Consider the following 19,130-nt stretch of genomic DNA (forward strand, 5'->3'; position numbering starts at 1 on the left):
TTGAAAGACAGTCATTAAAGATGGGAGCTGCATGCCTGTATCATTTCGTACTACCTCAGCCTTTTCCCTCTGGGTATGACAAGGCACCAGATGTGGACAATACGTCAGTTCAGTGTCCAGTATCCACAAAGGTTCAGCAGTAGACTTTCTTAGTCTGTAGGCACAATTCTTTCCCTTTTGAAAGATCATAATCAGCATTTTCTCTTGTTGAAGAGCCTTCCAGTAAATTGAAAAAATGTCATGTGTAGGTCCCTGGCCCACCAAGAGGAATGACAAAAACAGAAATATCATCTCCGGAACCTAATTTTTCATTGGCCAACCTCCACCCTCGTTCTTTCAGGACTCCTCTGGATCTCATCACCAATTCATGCGCTACCATAGTAAACCTAGAAAAAATAAGATTAAAGTTAGGAATAGTCAACATGCAAATGTCATTCACACTGTGTTCAGATGAAAGTCCTCTGCTTTGCTTTTACATTCTGGAAGTGGCCCACTCTGCCCGCTCACATTACCAGGTATGTGCCATTATGACAGGGCATTAATTCCTACATACTTTCTTTACTCACCAATTTTTTTGACTGACATTACTTTCTGACACCTCATTTTATATCCCCTTGACTCAATCGGAACCACACTGACAATGTTTGACGAATTTGGGAGTCTTTTGACTGCCTGTACAGGTAATTTTGAGACAATGGAGATCTACTCTAATCCCATTCACAGTGTACCCTCCTCCCTCCATTTGTTACAGCTATTTTGGCTGATGAAGTGTGTAGGAAGGTGGAATCTGACTGCATGGTTGCCCCCACTTTTTTCCTGGTGTTTGAATGGTTTTTGACTATTCTGGCTGGGATCCTGCTATCCAGGACCCCAGCCTATCTGCTTACTCCCTTAAATGATTGGAGTGCATATTAGATGCACTAGTGATTAGATACTGTGGTGCCTTATGAGCCCCTGGCATATAGTACCTTAGGTACCAAGGGCATAGGTACTTTACAGGCCTACCAGGGGCTGAAGCATGTATTATGCCACCCCTGGGAAGCAGTCACAATCTGACACCGCAGGCCTGCTACTGCAGCCTGGGATGAGGTAGTGTTAGCACTCCTCACTGAGGTATAGGTTCCTATATCTCACCATACACACACATATAAACCTATCAGTCACCCCTAAAGCATGCCCTATCAATCCTGAGGGCAGGGTGCTTGGTTTACAATGTGAGGGGCTGCCTCTGCCTGAGCAGGGCCCTTCTGCAGCTGGCAGGGTCTATTCCCTGTGGCTGTTTGTGGATGCGGTTAAAACATATACTCTTAAGTGCATTATAACCTCCCCGTGTAGGAACCCGGGGTCACCAGGCCCTATAGGCGGTAGCGTGGCGCAAGCCGGTCGGGCAACCAGAGGGCTATGTGTTAAGCAACCATACACCACACGCTTCTCATGGACTAGAGTCACACACAATAAGGGACGCCACACCGTTTAAATTATGCAAATACTTCAAGTTTATCCAAGTATAGCTGGTCAGTTGCAGTTCAGGAAATAACAAGGTAATACATGAATCATAATACCATCGTTCAGTACATGCGACACTCTTGGTGATATCTATGCAGTGCCTAACCTCGTTCATGTACCCACGCCCGCTGGTTAAATGCGGGAGATTCTAGCGCGGTGCGCGCTTATGTAAAGTCTGTCCCTGAACAGGCCGTCTAACACAGCGTAATACTTGTAAGGGGGAACATTGGGTTCATCAACATGGCGCCTGTCGAACTGAGCGCTCCTCGTGACCACTGGCCCCTAGTACTGTGAAGCAAGGCATATAAAACACAGCGCTACGCGCAATCAGTTGCATGTGGAAACGTTTGCGTAGAACAGTTATCACAACACGTTACTCGTAATCAGTTGCATATCATTACCTTCGAGCAGAGCATATAACACAGTGCGCTACTCGCGTTCCTGGGCATGTAATTACTTTCGAGCAGGGCATATAACACAGTGCGCTACTCGCGTTCCTGGGCATGTAATTACTTTCGAGCAGAGCATATAACACAGTGCGCTACTCGCATTCCTGGGCATGTAATTACTTTCGAGCAGAGCATACAACACAGTGCGCTCCTCGCATTCCCTGGCAGGTAATTACTTTCGAGCAGAGCATATAACACAGTGCGCTACTCGCATTCCCTGGCAGGTAATTACTTTCGAGCAGAGCATATAACACAGTGCGCTACTCGCATTCCTTGGCATGTAATTTACTTTCGAGCAGAGCATATAACACAGTGCGCTACTCGCAGTCCCGGTCTCTCCGGCTGGGGAAGCAGGGTCGGTGGCGTGAAGCGCCACACGAGGGTAATGTCAGTCAGTTCTTTGGGCGGCTTCCAGTGGGGAGGGTGACCGGACTTGAGGAGCGGGTCCCTATGCTCCGGTGCAGTTCACAGAGCACCGCGCTCAGTATTACAGAAGGGGGGACACGGACAGGATCCCTCGGCAGGGTCTCTCCGTCGCGCAGGCAGGGGAGGGGACTCCCACGGAGGGGACAACCCGGGCCAAGTGCGGAGTGGTTTCCAGACCAGCAGGGGGCGCACCAGGGGGGATCTCGGCCTCCGGGCTTACCTCCGTCTCGGCGTCAGCAGGCGTCCGTCCTCACGACGTTGGGGGAACTCGGCCCCGACCTTGCGCACCTCCTCACACGGCTGCGACGGCAGCGACGGGGCCCCGGACTTCGCCTGGGCCTCGCAACACAGCAGGGCACTCCTCCAGGCCTCCAGGCCGCGGCGGTGAGCGCGCTGGCTTCGTCGTCGCAGGGGGGGGCTCAAATTAAGGATGGGGGTAAAGTGCTCAGCGGAGCACGCTGCCGGGGGTCCCAGACCAGGGCAGGGAGCGCGGGGGTCACAGAGCTAGTACCTGGTCGATCCCCGGTGACTTGGCAATCGGCTTAGTATTTTGTTCAATAGGGTAGCTTGGACACGCAGTCTCAGCTCTGGCATTCAAGGCTTACAGCTCGCTCTTGTCATGCAGTCTCAGTTCTTAAAGTTAGGTTTCAGTTCTTAGTTGACAGATGAAGTCTTTTGGCGCAGATGTATCTGGCGCCCTTAAGGGGTTCTGTTACAGGGGTAGGGATGGAGAGGGCGACTAGATCCTTCCTAGTCAGGTTGGCAGAGAGTCTCTGGGTCCTCCTACTACTGGGCAAGATCAGTGGGATTCACAGGGCACCTCACTCACTTAAGAGGCAGTACCTAAATCCTGTCACTCTCAGAGGCATAAGTCCCTGGCTAGGCCCTACCGCCTACACTCCTGGTGGATTCTTCTAGCTCTGCTTCACCCCAATGGCCAACTCACCACACAAGTTTCCCTCCCACTCTTAAGTAGCCCTAGGTCAGGTGACCTCTAGCCAAGGCGGCAAAAGTAAAACCCCACCTCCCTTCTAGAAGGTTCCAGCTTCTTCCAGGAGCTTCCCCACTCTAACTATGGGACAAAAAGGCGGGCTGGTATCGCAACATTGTTGTGGGTCCCAGCCAGCTCCTGGCAGCTAGGGTGCTACTATGAAAAACGACCACCCTGCAGTAGCAGGGGTCTGTGGCAGCCATCTTGGGAGAAGTAAGCACCTGCACCATAACACTACAAAAACGAAAAAAATGAGGGAAAAAGGGCCAAGTCCAACATAACCCCCTTCCAGCCGAAAGCCAGGGTAGACCGATCAATGCCTTGATGGTCTTCCCTGCTTGGGGCGAGAAAAGGTGGACGCAGGCCCGCAACGGCAGGAGCACCCGCAGGTTCTCCTCCGCTCTGGAACCCGATGGTTCCCTAACAAACCTCCCTGGACCAACGAAACCACCCCACTGGGGCTCCCTAGCTAGTTGTGGCCAGGACCGGCCCCTGGGCCGTCCAGATGTCTCTAGCCCGGGTGATCTCGCGGAGTGGGGGGCAGTAGCCCCAGGCCTGTAGTGCCCGTTGACCACTCCGGTCCTCCTCCTTGCAGTCCTAAACTGCCTCTGGTCCTTCCTCCTGGGGTTCACACCCTTAGGCTGACCAGCCTTCAGGGGCGAGGCTCTCCTCCCCCTAACTCTCCTTCTGGGGTTCCTCACCCTACCCTGCGAGGCACCCTCAGACCACCACTTCCTCCTCAGCACAGGGCCTTGACCCTTCAACTGATTCCTCAACCTAGGGTCTAAACCCTTAGGCTGAGTCGGTGCCCGAGGCGAGACCTTCCTCCCTCTGCACCCCCTCCCAGAGTTCCGCACCCTCCCACCGGGAAAGGTACCCCTGGAAGTCAATTTCGGGGGGACCCTGTTAGCAGAGGCCCCACCCGCCAGGTCAGGCAACCCCTGAGCCTGGCATCCCAGCACAGGATCAAAACCCTGCGACTGGGCCAACCCCAGAACCTCAGGAGCGCTGGTTACAGGCGCCCTGGGTCCTCCTGACACTAGGGGCTCCCCTGCACTGGATGGCACATCGGGACAGCCTAGGCTCCCAACCTGGGGCTCCCTTGCGGAACTCTCCAGGCCCTGAGACTTCGGTTGGGGCACCTCGGGACACCTCCCCGTCTCACGCCTTCCTATAGATAGGTCGTGAGGCCCTACAACCCTCTCTCCCTGGGGCCTAGCTGGGCTATCTGGCACTTCTCCCACCTCGCTGGGTTGGGAGATCCCTGCACCACCCCCTTCAGGGTCACCCACCAATGCCTCCTCAGACACCCTGGTGATGTCATCCTGGGGTAAATAAACTTCTAGCTCCTGTGGAGCTTCCGGTATGCTGCCACCAGTGTCCTCACTGGACACACTCATCTGGAGGGCACGCAGCTCCAACTCCTTCATCCGAAGCTCGTGCGCCATCCTCCTCTCCTCCATTGCCCATTCCAATTTTGCTAATTCCTTTTCCTGTTCCAATCTGGCCATTTCTCTTTCTTTCTCCTGCCTGGCCAGCTCCCATTTTAACTGCCTCTCTTCCCTTCTGTCCTCATACTCCCTTGGAGACGCGCTCCTGCTAGACCCTGTCTTACTACTGGCCCCAGAACGTCTTCCTGGGGGCACATTCTCGGACATGTCTACATTCAGGATATCTAGGACTTCCTGGGCGCTCTCCTCCTGAGGTGCATCTGGCGCTTCCTGTCCCTCATCCCCTCTCCCTTCTGGGTGGGCTTCTACCCATGCCCTAATGGCGGTACGGAGTTCCGGCGCATTGGCCCTCCGCATCCCAGGCACCCCCAACTCCTGCGCGAACTCCCTCAGTTGCCTCACAGTGTACCCCTCGAGGTCAGCTAGCCGGGATTCCATTCTGGCAGGTGGGGACCTAGACTCTAAGGAGAAAATTCCTAGGGTGTAGGCAACAGTCAATAGCTAACCAGGCTTCTTGCACTCTCTACCTGGATAGTGGAACTAATGATCCAGCAACAATGGTTTCTGAGCTGTGGAACAAAAAAAATGTAGGATAGGCGTTTAACTGTGGCGCCCTTCGCCTCACGGAAGGGTGCTGTATGGTCACAAGTCCCAAGGATCCCACCGCTGGCCAACAATGTAGGAACCCGGGGTCACCAGGCCCTATAGGCGGTAGCGTGGCGCGAGCCGGTCGGGCAACCAGAGGGCTATGTGTTAAGCAACCATACACCACACGCTTCTCATGGACTAGAGTCACACACAATAAGGGACGCCACACCGTTTAAATTATGCAAATACTTCAAGTTTATCCAAGTATAGCTGGTAAGTTGCAGTTCAGGAAATAACAAGGTAATACATGAATCATAATACCATCGTTCAGTACATGCGACACTCTTGGTGATATCTATGCAGTGCCTAACCTCGTTCATGTACCCACGCCCGCTGGTTAAATGCGGGAGATTCTAGCGCGGTGCGCGCTTATGTAAAGTCTGTCCCTGAACAGGCCGTCTAACACAGCGTAATACTTGTAAGGGGGAACATTGTGTTCATCAACATGGCGCCTGTCGAACTGAGCGCTCCTCGTGACCACTGGCCCCTAGTACTGTGAAGCAAGGCATATAAAACACAGCGCTACGCGCAATCAGTTGCATGTGGAAACGTTTGCGTAGAACAGTTATCACAACACGTTACTCGTAATCAGTTGCATATCATTACCTTCGAGCAGAGCATATAACACAGTGCGCTACTCGCGTTCCTGGGCATGTAATTACTTTCGAGCAGGGCATATAACACAGTGCGCTACTCGCGTTCCTGGGCATGTAATTACTTTCGAGCAGAGCATATAACACAGTGCGCTACTCGCATTCCTGGGCATGTAATTACTTTCGAGCAGAGCATATAACACAGTGCGCTCCTCGCATTCCCTGGCAGGTAATTACTTTCGAGCAGAGCATATAACACAGTGCGCTACTCGCATTCCCTGGCAGGTAATTACTTTCGAGCAGAGCATATAACACAGTGCGCTACTCGCATTCCTTGGCATGTAATTTACTTTCGAGCAGAGCATATAACACAGTGCGCTACTCGCAGTCCCGGTCTCTCCGGCTGGGGAAGCAGGGTCGGTGGCGTGAAGCGCCACACGAGAGTAATGTCAGTCAGTTCTTTGGGCGGCTTCCAGTGGGGAGGGTGACCGGACTTGAGGAGCGGGTCCCTATGCTCCGGTGCAGTTCACAGAGCACCGCGCTCAGTATTACAGAAGGGGGGACACGGACAGGATCCCTCGGCGGGGTCTCTCCGTCGCGCAGGCAGGGGAGGGGACTCCCACGGAGGGGACAACCCGGGCCAAGTGCGGAGTGGTTTCCAGACCAGCAGGGGGCGCACCAGGGGGGATCTCGCCCTCCGGGCTTACCTCCGTCTCGGCGTCAGCAGGCGTCCGTCCTCACGACGTTGGGGGAACTCGGCCCCGACGTTGCGCACCTCCTCACACGGCTGCGACGGCAGCGACGGGGCCCCGGACTTCGCCTGGGCCTCGCAACACAGCAGGGCACTCCTCCAGGCCTCCAGGCCGCGGCGGTGAGCGCGCTGGCTTCGTCGTCGCAGGGGGGGGGCTCAAATTAAGGATGGGGGTAAAGTGCTCAGCGGAGCACGCTGCCGGGGGTCCCAGACCAGGGCAGGGAGCGCGGGGGTCACAGAGCTAGTACCTGGTCGATCCCCGGTGACTTGGCAATCGGCTTAGTATTTTGTTCAATAGGGTAGCTTGGACACGCAGTCTCAGCTCTGGCATTCAAGGCTTACAGCTCGCTCTTGTCATGCAGTCTCAGTTCTTAAAGTTAGGTTTCAGTTCTTAGTTGACAGATGAAGTCTTTTGGCGCAGATGTATCTGGCGCCCTTAAGGGGTTCTGTTACAGGGGTAGGGATGGAGAGGGCGACTAGATCCTTCCTAGTCAGGTTGGCAGAGAGTCTCTGGGTCCTCCTACTACTGGGCAAGATCAGTGGGATTCACAGGGCACCTCACTCACTTAAGAGGCAGTACCTAAATCCTGTCACTCTCAGAGGCATAAGTCCCTGGCTAGGCCCTACCACCTACACTCCTGGTGGATTCTTCCAGCTCTGCTTCACCCCAATGGCCAACTCACCACACAAGTTTCCCTCCCACTCTTAAGTAGCCCTAGGTCAGGTGACCTCTAGCCAAGGCGGCAAAAGTAAAACCCCACCTCCCTTCTAGAAGGTTCCAGCTTCTTCCAGGAGCTTCCCCACTCTAACTATGGGACAAAAAGGCGGGCTGGTATCGCAACATTGTTGTGGGTCCCGGCCAGCTCCTGGCAGCTAGGGTGCTACTATGAAAAACGACCACCCTGCAGTAGCAGGGGTCTGTGGCAGCCATCTTGGGAGAAGTAAGCACCTGCACCATAACACTACAAAAACGAAAAAAATGAGGGAAAAAGGGCCAAGTCCAACACCCGGTAAATGCTAACTTTGGAATGACTGCATCAAAACATGTCGTGTTTGGTGTCAAACAACTTGGAATCATAACCCCACACCAATAACTGAGGGGACGACATGTACCCACAGTGGAAACACGGTAGAAATCTGAAAGAGCCCTGGCATCACAAAATGGATGCCACCAGCACAGACATTGTGCTGCCCTCCTGCTGCTGACCGAAACTCGCAGTGGAGGAGGCCCAACAATAGGCATCCTGTCACAGGGAGGTGTCACCACCTTCCAGACAGGATTTAGTGTATTGGAGCTGGGTGGTTGCACTTTTAGAGTGCTTTGAAGTCCTGCACTGGGGGTGCAGTAGGCTCCTCTGTGCATATGCCAGCTCAAACCGGTTCAGGGGCTACCAGCCCCTGCTCTGGCGCGAAACTTGACAAAGGGAAGTGGGTGTAACCACCCTCCCCCCCTGACCCTCCTAGAGGAGTGGTCATAGAGCTAGTCCCTCCCTTTCTTTTACTATAAGATGGGTACACCTTGCCATTGCAAGTTAGATAACCCTGGATGACGCTTTACAAGAAGAATCCTGGCCCTTTGACGTTCCACTACCTTTGGAAGACGGAAGAATCTCCCTTGGAGTCAAGGTGTGACTCCCCTGCTTGGCAGGCACCAAAAACTTGAATCAACAGTCGCAAACTTTCCCGCTCCCGCCGGAGTCCGAAGTCCCTGCAGCCCCAGAAGTGGATTTCCTAACTTCTCGATGGCCATTGTGAGTCCCCAGCTGAGCTGGGCGAGTGGACCCCACGAGTGATGAGGAACTGCAATACCCAGGTACCGTGCACTATTGTCAAGTGAAACCCCTTCACGACATTCTACGAACTTGTGCTTTGGACCATTTGTGGCCCAAGCCTCCAGCAGATTGCGCACCAAAAATCAGAGGCCTACTCCGTCCCGAGTGACCGTGGGCTCCTGTAAAGCATTTCCTCACAAGGCGTCTTCACGATCCCTTGCCCATTGGCTTGTGGGTGCCCTGAAGACTTTCTTATCCAACCAAAGGGCTCCCCTGGTTGCTCCAGGCCTGCCCTCACTCACCCTCGCTGGGTGAGTCCCTCAGACCTTGCTGGTCTGCACCATTGACTTTATTCACTTTTCACAAGACTTGCTGTTGCCAAGGCTTGTTGGCTCCAATCCAGTTGCCGACACCTCAGTCAGCTGCAAACGTTGTGGGACACTCCGAATCCAGCTGCTGGTCATCGTCGATCTCTCCTGGACTTCGTGAGTGAAGAGTCAAAACACCCTCAAGCACCTGAAATCACCCGACATCCGTGGGCATCCATCTTCCTGGCCCCGGGTCACTGGCAAGTGACTGTGAACACTGTCCCTTCTGCTTTCAGGTCTTCTTCATCGTGAATCCAGCCTTGGATTCCACCGGACACTTTTTCAGTCTTGGCAAGCAGCAAATCTTCTTTGGCTTCCATAGAAAACAGCGACGCGACCCGACACCAAAAGACACCCATGCACCCGGCTTCCCTGGGCGAGGTAACTCGTGCACTGCGGTGCCCTAGTGTGTGTTTGCCCTCAAATTACTTACCTTGTAAGTGGCTTGCTTGTAGACTTCCTCGAAGTACCCTAAAACTTTAAAAATCCAACCGCAACTTGCTTTATTATAATCAATAGGGAACCCGCGGCTGTGTTCTCACACTGCACGCGTCTCCCGTGTATCTTTTACATACCTGCCATGGGTGGATTAGTGAAACCCCAGCGATTCTACAGGCCCTAGGCCTTGTCCCCTTGCAAGCCAACTTTCCTAAACCTCTTTTTTAGTATATGGTCTGGTACGCCCCTAGGGCCCCAGCCATATTTGTGCTTAACTTATTGTGAAACGTTGATATTTGAATGTGTTCCTAACTATAACGTGCCTGAAACCTATGGTTTTTTCAGTGAATATATATATATATATATATATATATATATATATATATATATATATATATATATATATATAAAAATTTTAGGGACCTCTGGGAAGTTCCCAAGGTTTAGGTGGACAACACCACCAACATGCTAAAACTGCTCACCTCAAAAGTCTGGTTTTCTGGCAGAGTTACTAAATGCTAAGCATGGTGTCATATACACCGAGGTAGCTTTAGAGTGTCGGTGGTGTTTAAGAGTGTTCCATATAAAGGAGTTACTCTCCACCAAAACTTAAGGAACTAACCAGAGTTTCCTTCCTTCTTTTTGCATAATTTATGCAGCAAAATGTTATGTTACTTCTAATAAATTTAATGTATTTTTTTTAATTGCTTACTGATTGTTTTTATAAATATATATATTTTTGATTCACATCAACCCAAACTATATTTAATTAGTTATTTTGCAGAGTAATATTTTAAATAAATATATATGCTACATAGCTGTATGCTTATTTCAATATACCTTTTGTTGATGACTTTTTATCCACAACATTTTTACTATATTTTGCAAAGTATGTCAGCTAGATATTTTTCTTGTGTCATGATATTTTGTCGACCATATTGCCATAAAACCCACAGTAGCAAGTAACTAACCATGGCTTCCCACTTAACGCTTCCCCATAGCCTTTCTACAGTCTCTTTGATAATTGAACCTGACTTAGACCATTCCTTACCATCAACTCCTACTTCTGCAGTGTGGGACTGATCTGAAATGTTAAACACCAGTAGACCCTCTTCAGCTTGATTAAGTCAAAAGATTACACATGGAAGCATACAGGCATGGTGGCTGCTGAACAAGCTAAGGAACACTGCTATCACACTTCAGCCCTCTCTGAGTCCTCCTCGGAGACATAGGGCCCTTGTTATGACTTTGGTGGTCCTTCAGCGGCACTGCCACCACGCCACCTGCTAGAGGACCAGCAAAGCTGTGGTTCGCCTACCCGTGGGATTACAAGTGTAATCCTGGTCAGGCTAGCGGTGCTGAGGCGGACTCGCAGTGGAGGTCTATTAAGTTCATAGGAGAGGTCAACCAAACCAGAGGAGGAATCGCCATCATCTACAGGAACACCATCAACATCACAACCAATGACGAAGACACACTCTCCGCCGCCGAACACCTACACTTCCAGATTCACACCGACCCCAAGACCACCCTTAGAGGAACGCTCATCTACAGACCCCCGGGTCCGCGCACACAATTCAGCGAAACCATCGCCGACTTCATCAGCCCGCATGCCCTAGCCTCACCAGAATACATCCTCCTAGGGGACCTGAACTTCCACCTGGAGAAAAACACCAACAACAATACCACCACCCTGCTCGCCAACCTCGGACTCATGCAACTAGTGAACACCCCCACCCACCTAGCTGGCCACAAGCTCGACCCCATCTTCTCCGCCAGCAACCACGTCTCCTTCAGCCACTCCACCGGGCTACACTGGACCGACCACAGATGCATCCACTTCACCTTCAAAAAGACTACATCCCACCTCCGCACGCAACAAATCCCCCGCAGATGCTGGAGCAAAATCACCACGGACCATCTCCTCTCATCACTGAGCCAGAACCCGCCAGCCGACACCGCGGACACCAACAACACAGCCCACACCCTCGCACAGTGGATCACCAATTGCGCCGACGACCTCGCTCCACTGAAGAACCCCCCAGGCGAGACCCGCAACAGGAAATCCTCATGGTTCACCGACGTCTTCAAAAACTCGAAGAAATCCTGCCGAACCCTCGAAAAAACCTGGCGCCACGATCGGACTACCGAAAACATGACTGCCCTCAAGTACGCCACTCGCGAACACCACCAGCTGATCCGCACCACCAAAAGGGCATCATTCAAAGAGCGGCTAGACAGCAACACCCACAACAGCAAGGAACTCTTCAGCATCGTCAAAGAACTCTCCAACCCCAGCACCAGCAACAACGACATCACACCATCACAAGACCTCTGCAACTCCCTCGCCACATTCTTCCACTGCAAAATCACAGACATACACGACAGCTTCGGACCCTAGACTCCGCCTCCAGTCACCGAACCAACGACCCCCACCACCATCCTCAGCACCTGGACCCCCATCAGCACTGAAGACACCACCCACGTCATGAACACCATCCACTCTGGCTCCCCCTCAGACCCTTGCCCCATCACATCTTCAACAAAGCCGACATCATCATCGCACCCCACCTCCGGAACATCATAAACAACTCCTTCATGTCAGCCACCTTCCCTGAGAGCTGGAAGCATGCAGAAATCAACGCCCTTCTGAAGAAACCCGCAGCGGACCCCAAGGACCTCAAGAACTTCCGCCCCATCTCTCTTCTTCCCTTCCCGGCTAAAGTCATCGAGAAGACCGTCAATAAACAGCTGACTGCTTTCCTCGAGGCAAACAACTCGCTCGACCCGTCCCAGTCCGGATTTTGAGCCAACCACAGCACCGAGACCGCCCTCATCGCAGCCACCGACGACATCAGGACCCTGATGGACAGCGGAGAAACAACCGCTCTCATTGTCCTAGACCTCTCGGCTGCCTTCGACACCGTATGCCACCGCACCCTGATAACCCGCGTCTTCAACACTGGGATCCAAGGAAAGGCCCTGGACTGGATCACCTTGTTCCTCTCCGACAGAACCCAGAGAGTCCGCCTGCCTCCTTTCCGCTCAGCGGCCACCGAGATCATCTGCGGCATACCTCAAGGCTCCTCGCTCAACCCAACCCTTTTCAATATCTACATGAGCCCCCTCGCCGCTATCGCACGCAAACACAACATCAACATCATCTCCTACGCCGACGACACCCAACTGATACTCTCCCTCACCAAAGACCCAGCCACCGCCAAAACCAACCTCCAGGAAGGAATGAAAGACGTCGCAGAATGGATGAAACTCAGTCGCCTGAAGTTGAACTCAGACAAGACGGAGGTCCTCATCCTCGAACAATCCCCTTCCGCCTGGGATGACTCCTGGTGGCCCACAGCGCTGGGCTCCGCACCAAAACCCACAGACCACGCACGCAACCTGGGATTCATCCTGGACTCCTCCCTCACAATGACCAAGCAAGTCAACGCCATCTCGTCATCTTGCTTCAACACCCTGCGCATGCGCCGTAAGATCTTTCGGTGTATCCCCACCGAACCCAGAAAGACCGTCACCCAGGCCCTCATCACCAGCCGACTGGACTACGGAAACGCCCTATACGCAGGAACCACAGCCAAACTTCAGAAACGACTCTAGCGCATACAGAACGCCTCCGCACGACTCATCCTCCACATCCCCCGCCACAGCCACATATCCGCCCACCTGAGAAACCTGCACTGGCTCCCCGTCAGCAAGAGGATCACGTTCAGGCTCCTCGCCCACGCGCACAAAGCACTCCACGACAATGGCCCTGAATACCTCAACAACCGCCTCTCGTTCTACACCCCCCCACCAGCTACGCTCTGCCAGCCTCGCCCTCGCCCTCGCCACCGTCCCACGCAACCGCAGAACCACCACCGGCAGCTACCTGGCAGCCAAAACATGTAACTCCCTCCCTGCACACCTATGACTGACCGAGGACCATCTCACCTTCAGGAAACACCTCAAGACCTGGCTTTTGGAGCTCCCCCCCCCTCCCTCCAGCGCCTTGAGACCCTCACGGGTGAGTAGCGCGCTCTATAAATGTACTGATTGATTGATTGATTGATTGATTGTCTTGTACTGCACCACGCTCCAGCCACCAGCTTTCGAAGATGCCATTCTTACTATGGCCTGAGATAGCATATAGAGCAGCCTAACCCATCCTAGAAAATGAGTGCCAAGGTTAAAAGCTTTAATGGTTTGGAAGGAGAACTCGCATCCCCTCGTGGCATAAGCTTCTTAGTATACATGCAGGCACTGCATATTCATCTATATTTGTTTCATGGAAATGTTTTACATGTATTAGTCAATGTGTACTAGTCAAAGTACTTCAGTAGAGTTCAAATATCTAACATGAAAATGAGGGTGTACGGAAATCCTAAAATATCTTCAGGGGAAGATATACAGATCCACATCAAAACACAAATCAAAAAAAACTAAATGTCCTCACCCCTTTAACACAATAGTGTTAAGGCAGCAAAAAAGCTTCACTAGAAACACAGACTTTATTTAAATTATTTATAAATCTGTAATGAAAGAGAGATGAGTAAATCTACATGTGTAATTATAGCACATTCATTGATATAAACATTCACGAAGGACCCCATAATCCATGAGACCACATGTAAAACCAATCAGCAAAAGCAGGTTCCTGTTCAGCGGTACAAGTCCAAAATCTCTTAAAGCGGTCCTCACAAAATCTTACAGCAGTGGCTAAACAGTGGACAGATAAAGATGATGAACATTTTGGTGGGTTTCACACAATTTAGAAACTATCTTCCTCAGAACAATAAGCAGAGTCTTTGTGATTTATAAAAGTAGCCAGACGACTAGCACAATCATAAGGGGGGGGGGGGGTCTCAAAGTATAGCCACATCTATAAATAATCAAGGCAGCAGCCACAGTAAAGCCAGACCCATGGGGCACACATAATACAGTCCTCACTGGTGCCCGGAAAATTAGTCCTAAATGTCTCTTACAAGCAGCTATGCGAGTGGAGCTCAAAGGCAGCTGGCGAAACAGCCAATCTGGTGCCAGTGCACAACCAGAATCAAATCTGGCAAATCAGGGCACCCGTGGCATGAGTGTGCCTGAGTGAACCTAATTGCCTACATTTTTGTCCATTTTAACCAGCACCTTAAGATCTATTGTAGTTCTGGAGATGAAAGTATGTATGCTTGTATGTGGTATTCCTACAAAACGAACCTAGCCAAAAGGTAGTGGACCGCTGCACAGAGTTAATGACCAGCATAACATCAATGTAGTGTTCTTTAATCAGGTGTGTTTGAGCTACATTGAGAGACTGTGATGAATAGGGGATTGTTGTTTCAGATCCTGGGTGCATAGATGGAAAAGTTCTGACACCTTGGTTTTCTTTCTCAACACTTAGTCTGCGGTCTGATGGTATCTTCCTGTGGGTGTGCTGCGAACCACCAGAGATTATGAACTTGTCTACAGAATAAGCAGAGTTGTTGGTGGTGATGCTTTGTTTATGATGCAGCTGTTTTTGAAACTGATGCAGGCTGGCAAGGCAAGCGAATTACTTCCATTTAGGAGTAGCACTGTGAAGTCTGGGAGATCTGTCCATCCATTGTTCCTTTTGCATTTGCCACCCTTTTTGTGGGATGGTTATGCCCAGACATGGGTCCCGTGCTCTCCATGCCACTGGAGTCAAGCTATCCTGGCTGATGAGGGGTGAAACCCTGAAACCGGTCCGAGGATCCTTGATTCCAGTCAAGGGAGGACCTGGCCTGGCAGTTAGGGCTGGCCAGTTCCCATTGGGCACAGGGTCGAGACTGATTTGCATATGGCTGGGTTCAAACTGGAATGGCATGGTGAGAAAAAAACCCGATAGATTTAGGCCCAGATCTCTGTACTTGGGGTAATGTATGACATTGTTCTGCATTCTGTCCATCAATTGTTCTTTTTGCATATGGCATTAGTACCATCCAGATGCATGGGTATGAAGGCTTGAACAGCAGTTCTGAAGTCACTTTCTGGAATGTTTGTGATGCTTTGAAGCAGATTTCAGAGGTTCTTCAAACAGTCTTCCCATGTGGTTCAATTTGATGCTGCCACTGCTACGAAACCCGACCTGAGTATGTCCTCATCGAAGAGGGTCTTGTGGTTGCTGTTTGTAGGACTGGGGGTAGAATGCATCCCCCTTCCCTTTGGAATTGAGTCTCCAGTGATGCACCCGGCATCATAGCACTCCTTGGCGTTCATTACTGACAGGAAGATGGCTGGTTGGACAGTTCATACACCGCTGTCTGCAGTTTCCTGGCTTTCTCTGTTACAACAAGTTCTGAGTCAAGGTAAGCCAGATAGTTAATGTGCTTAGTGGGGGTGGGGGGGGAGGATTGGTGGCAGAAGGGAACATAATTTGTTACTCGTGCTAAGATTACTGTTCGAACAGCCCTGCCTGAGTTCTGGAAGCTTTGCTTGATTATATGTGTATGTATGTATGTATATACCAGCATTTGTAAAGTGCACAGCTACCTCCTGAGAGGTGTCCCGGTGTTGGGGGCCGTCGGGAAGATTAAGCGATCTATTTTCTAGAGTTGCAAGGTGCTGGGTTAACCTGGCGCCGGGGAACGATCCCAGAGCCCCAGTGTTCCGGAATCAGCCGCCCTGGACGCTGCACCACACCTCTTCTCTAAGAGAATTCCTTTTTGAAGTCTGTTAATGGGAGGCAGCAGAGTTGTCTAAGATTTGGCATCTACAAATTGAAGCATGTTGCTATAAACCAGTAGCTTTCATACAAGAACCCTAGATTTTGGGGGAAGAGCCATTTGCTCCTCAGGCTCTCTTTATGTTACCGTAGAGCCTAGTGGAAGGGCTGGAAGGGACTGAAGCTTGTGTTTCACAGAACTTCTGTGTTTTAGAGTGGTACATACATTACGTAACTAGTTTTGCAGTGAGGCATAACCATCCACACCTGCACAGGACATGTTTTCAGGTTGGGAATGCACTCTGCACAGTATGCTCCACCAGAAATGTTCTGGATGAACTGGGTGCTATCTCCCCCAAAATATTGTCCTTAATGGTGTGCGTACATACTGAAAATGTCAGCTATCCTTTGGAGTGAGACACTTGCCAAAGGTGTCTGGAGTGAAGATCTCTATGGAGCATCACATGGCAGTACACCCATCTTTCAAAATAAAGTCACATTAGTTGATTGATAGCATTGTTTCCCTCTACTTAGTTTTGTGACTGACGTAAGTTTTTTTCTTTGATGTGATGTTCTCTCCTTTTGGGAGGTGTTTAATAATTGTTACAGCAGAGTGAATTCCATATTGAGGGTTTATGGGTGGGCGGGTGGTCTTACCCAGAGGATATGCAGGCCGTCTCTGGGATTACCTGAAGAACACAATTGACCACAACGGGGTTGCTGCGCTACTCCTCTTGGACCTCTCAGCTGCCTTTGACACGGTTGACCATGACACTCTAGTACAAAGACTCTAGGAAGCCGGCATAGATGGGGCTGCTTTAGACTGGATCACGTTCGAAACAGAACTAATGTCATCAATACTCCACCTTTCTCGTCCAAACCATACTCCACAAAAGCTGGGGTCTCTCAAGGCTCTATCATCTTGTCCATTCTATTCAACATCTACATGAAGTCATTACCGGTGCTGATCAATTAATTTCACCTCACATGCAATAACTATGCAGATGACACGCAAATACTCCTTCAACTGGAATGCCCCAAAGACATCAGAAACTCACCAATTTTCAGTTGTCTCTGAACCATGGATCAATGGATGGCGTGGAGCCATCTCAAATTGAATGCTTCCAAATTCGAAATACTCACATGTGGCGATTGGAAACATTATGACACGCTTGCCGCCTGGCCTGATGAACTGGGATCACCGCCTAAAGTATTGAAGGAAGTAAGAAATCTCGGAATGACCATGGACTCCAAGCTGTTGATGAATGCCCAAGTAGACAAACTAGCAAGATCAAGCGTTGTTTCTATAAAAACTCTGCGACGAATCTTCCCCCATTTTGGATTTTCACACAAGGTCCAAGCTACCATCTCCCTTGTTCTGTCCAAACTCAATTACACCAATAGCCTCTACCACGGATCACCTTTAACGACTATGAAAAGACTACAACGGATTCAGAACTCAGCTGCCAGACTACTCTTGCATATCAAACTGCGAGACCACATCTCCCCTGCCTTGAAAGCCCTGCATTGGTTACTGGTTGCTAGAAGATCCACTTTCAAGCTGCTTTGTATCACCCACAAAGCGATACATGGAATGGGGCCACTCTTCATCAGGAATAAAATCACCAAACACATTCATAATAGGAACCTCCGCTCTAGAGTGGCACCTCACCTCAAAATCCCAAGATACAAGAAAATAACCATGGATGGCACATCCTTCTCTGTTCAACCAGCCAAAATATGGAACTCTTTACCCCCAACCTAAGATCCACCAACAACCACCTTATCTTCAGAAAACTACTCAAGAATTGGCTCTTTCCCACATAAGCACCATACGCAAACAGAAATATACAGCATATCCCTCTGTATATAAGCATTTATTTGTACTATAGATAGGTACCTATATATGTGTATTGCTTTGTATAATCATGTCGAATAACTGTTTAAAAAAAAATGATTAAATACATTCTTAAGTACTACACTTGAAAACCAGAGTTTATCAAATGCATCTTTAATCTACTTATACTACCTTCTTTTATGCATCTATATACCTTCCATGTACTTGGATCTATGTATTTATTACTTACCTCCCAAAAAAAGCATATTCGATGCACTACCCTATTTTTCACCCTATAGCTCTCAATATATATTTTACCTCAACTCTCTGACTTATCTCAAACATCTTTCTACTACTCTTTGAAATGCACTACTCTGTTTCTCACCCTATACCTCTATCAATATCTTTATTCTACATCTATTTACTTCCTTTATGCATCTATAAACTTTCCATGTACTTATGGATCTATATATTTATTACTTTATTCTAATTCAGCCTATCCAATGCACTACCCTATTTCTCACCCTATACCTCTCTCAATATATCTTTTACCTCAACTCTCTGACTCATCTCAAACCTCTTTTCTACTACTCTTTCCAGCGCAATACCCTATTTCTCACCCTTTACCTCTATCAATGTATCATCTACATCCACTCTCTCATTCATTTCAAACCCCATACCACTACTATGATCCCCAAAATAGCCCTTTTTAGACTCTCCCCTACTCTACCCCTCCTTGCACCATCTGACACCTCTTTTTACTACTGCTAAGCCGCCCCCCCAAAAAATATCTAAATCCTTAACTCTTCTATGCCTCCACTATCCTTTTCAATCAAAATAACAGACTAACATGTCCACTAATCAAATTTCATATGTCACTATACTAATTCACCACTAATCCTTCATGGGTTCCGAGTAGCGTGCTACTCGCCGAAAAAAGCGCTGCAACACCTCATTAGGGGTAGCAAGCACTATATAAATGCAACCCGTTTTCCCTCTTCTATCCCTCTGCTATCCTTCTCAATCCAAATAACTGACTAATATCCACCACTCAAATTACTTTCATATTTCACTATACTAATCCACCACTAATCCTTAATGGGTTCCGGAGTAGCCAAAAAAGCACTTCAACACCCCATCAGGAGTAACAAGCGCATTATAAATGCAAACCTTTTTCGATCTTCTATCCCTCCGCTATGCTTCTGGATTCAAATAACTGACTAACCT

The 19,130-nt window shown here is 49.9% G+C and overlaps 1 pseudogene; it reads right to left on the reverse strand.

Annotated features, from left to right (window-relative positions):
• Positions 1 to 238: 238 nt before the first annotated feature.
• LOC146870107 (protein phosphatase 1H-like) overlaps positions 239 to 19,130 on the reverse strand; it is a 327,776-nt pseudogene continuing 308,884 nt past the window's right edge.

This window comes from Triturus cristatus, chromosome 1_1, assembly GCF_964204655.1.
Source record: "Triturus cristatus chromosome 1_1, aTriCri1.1, whole genome shotgun sequence".
Classification (NCBI taxonomy): domain Eukaryota; kingdom Metazoa; phylum Chordata; class Amphibia; order Caudata; family Salamandridae; genus Triturus; species Triturus cristatus.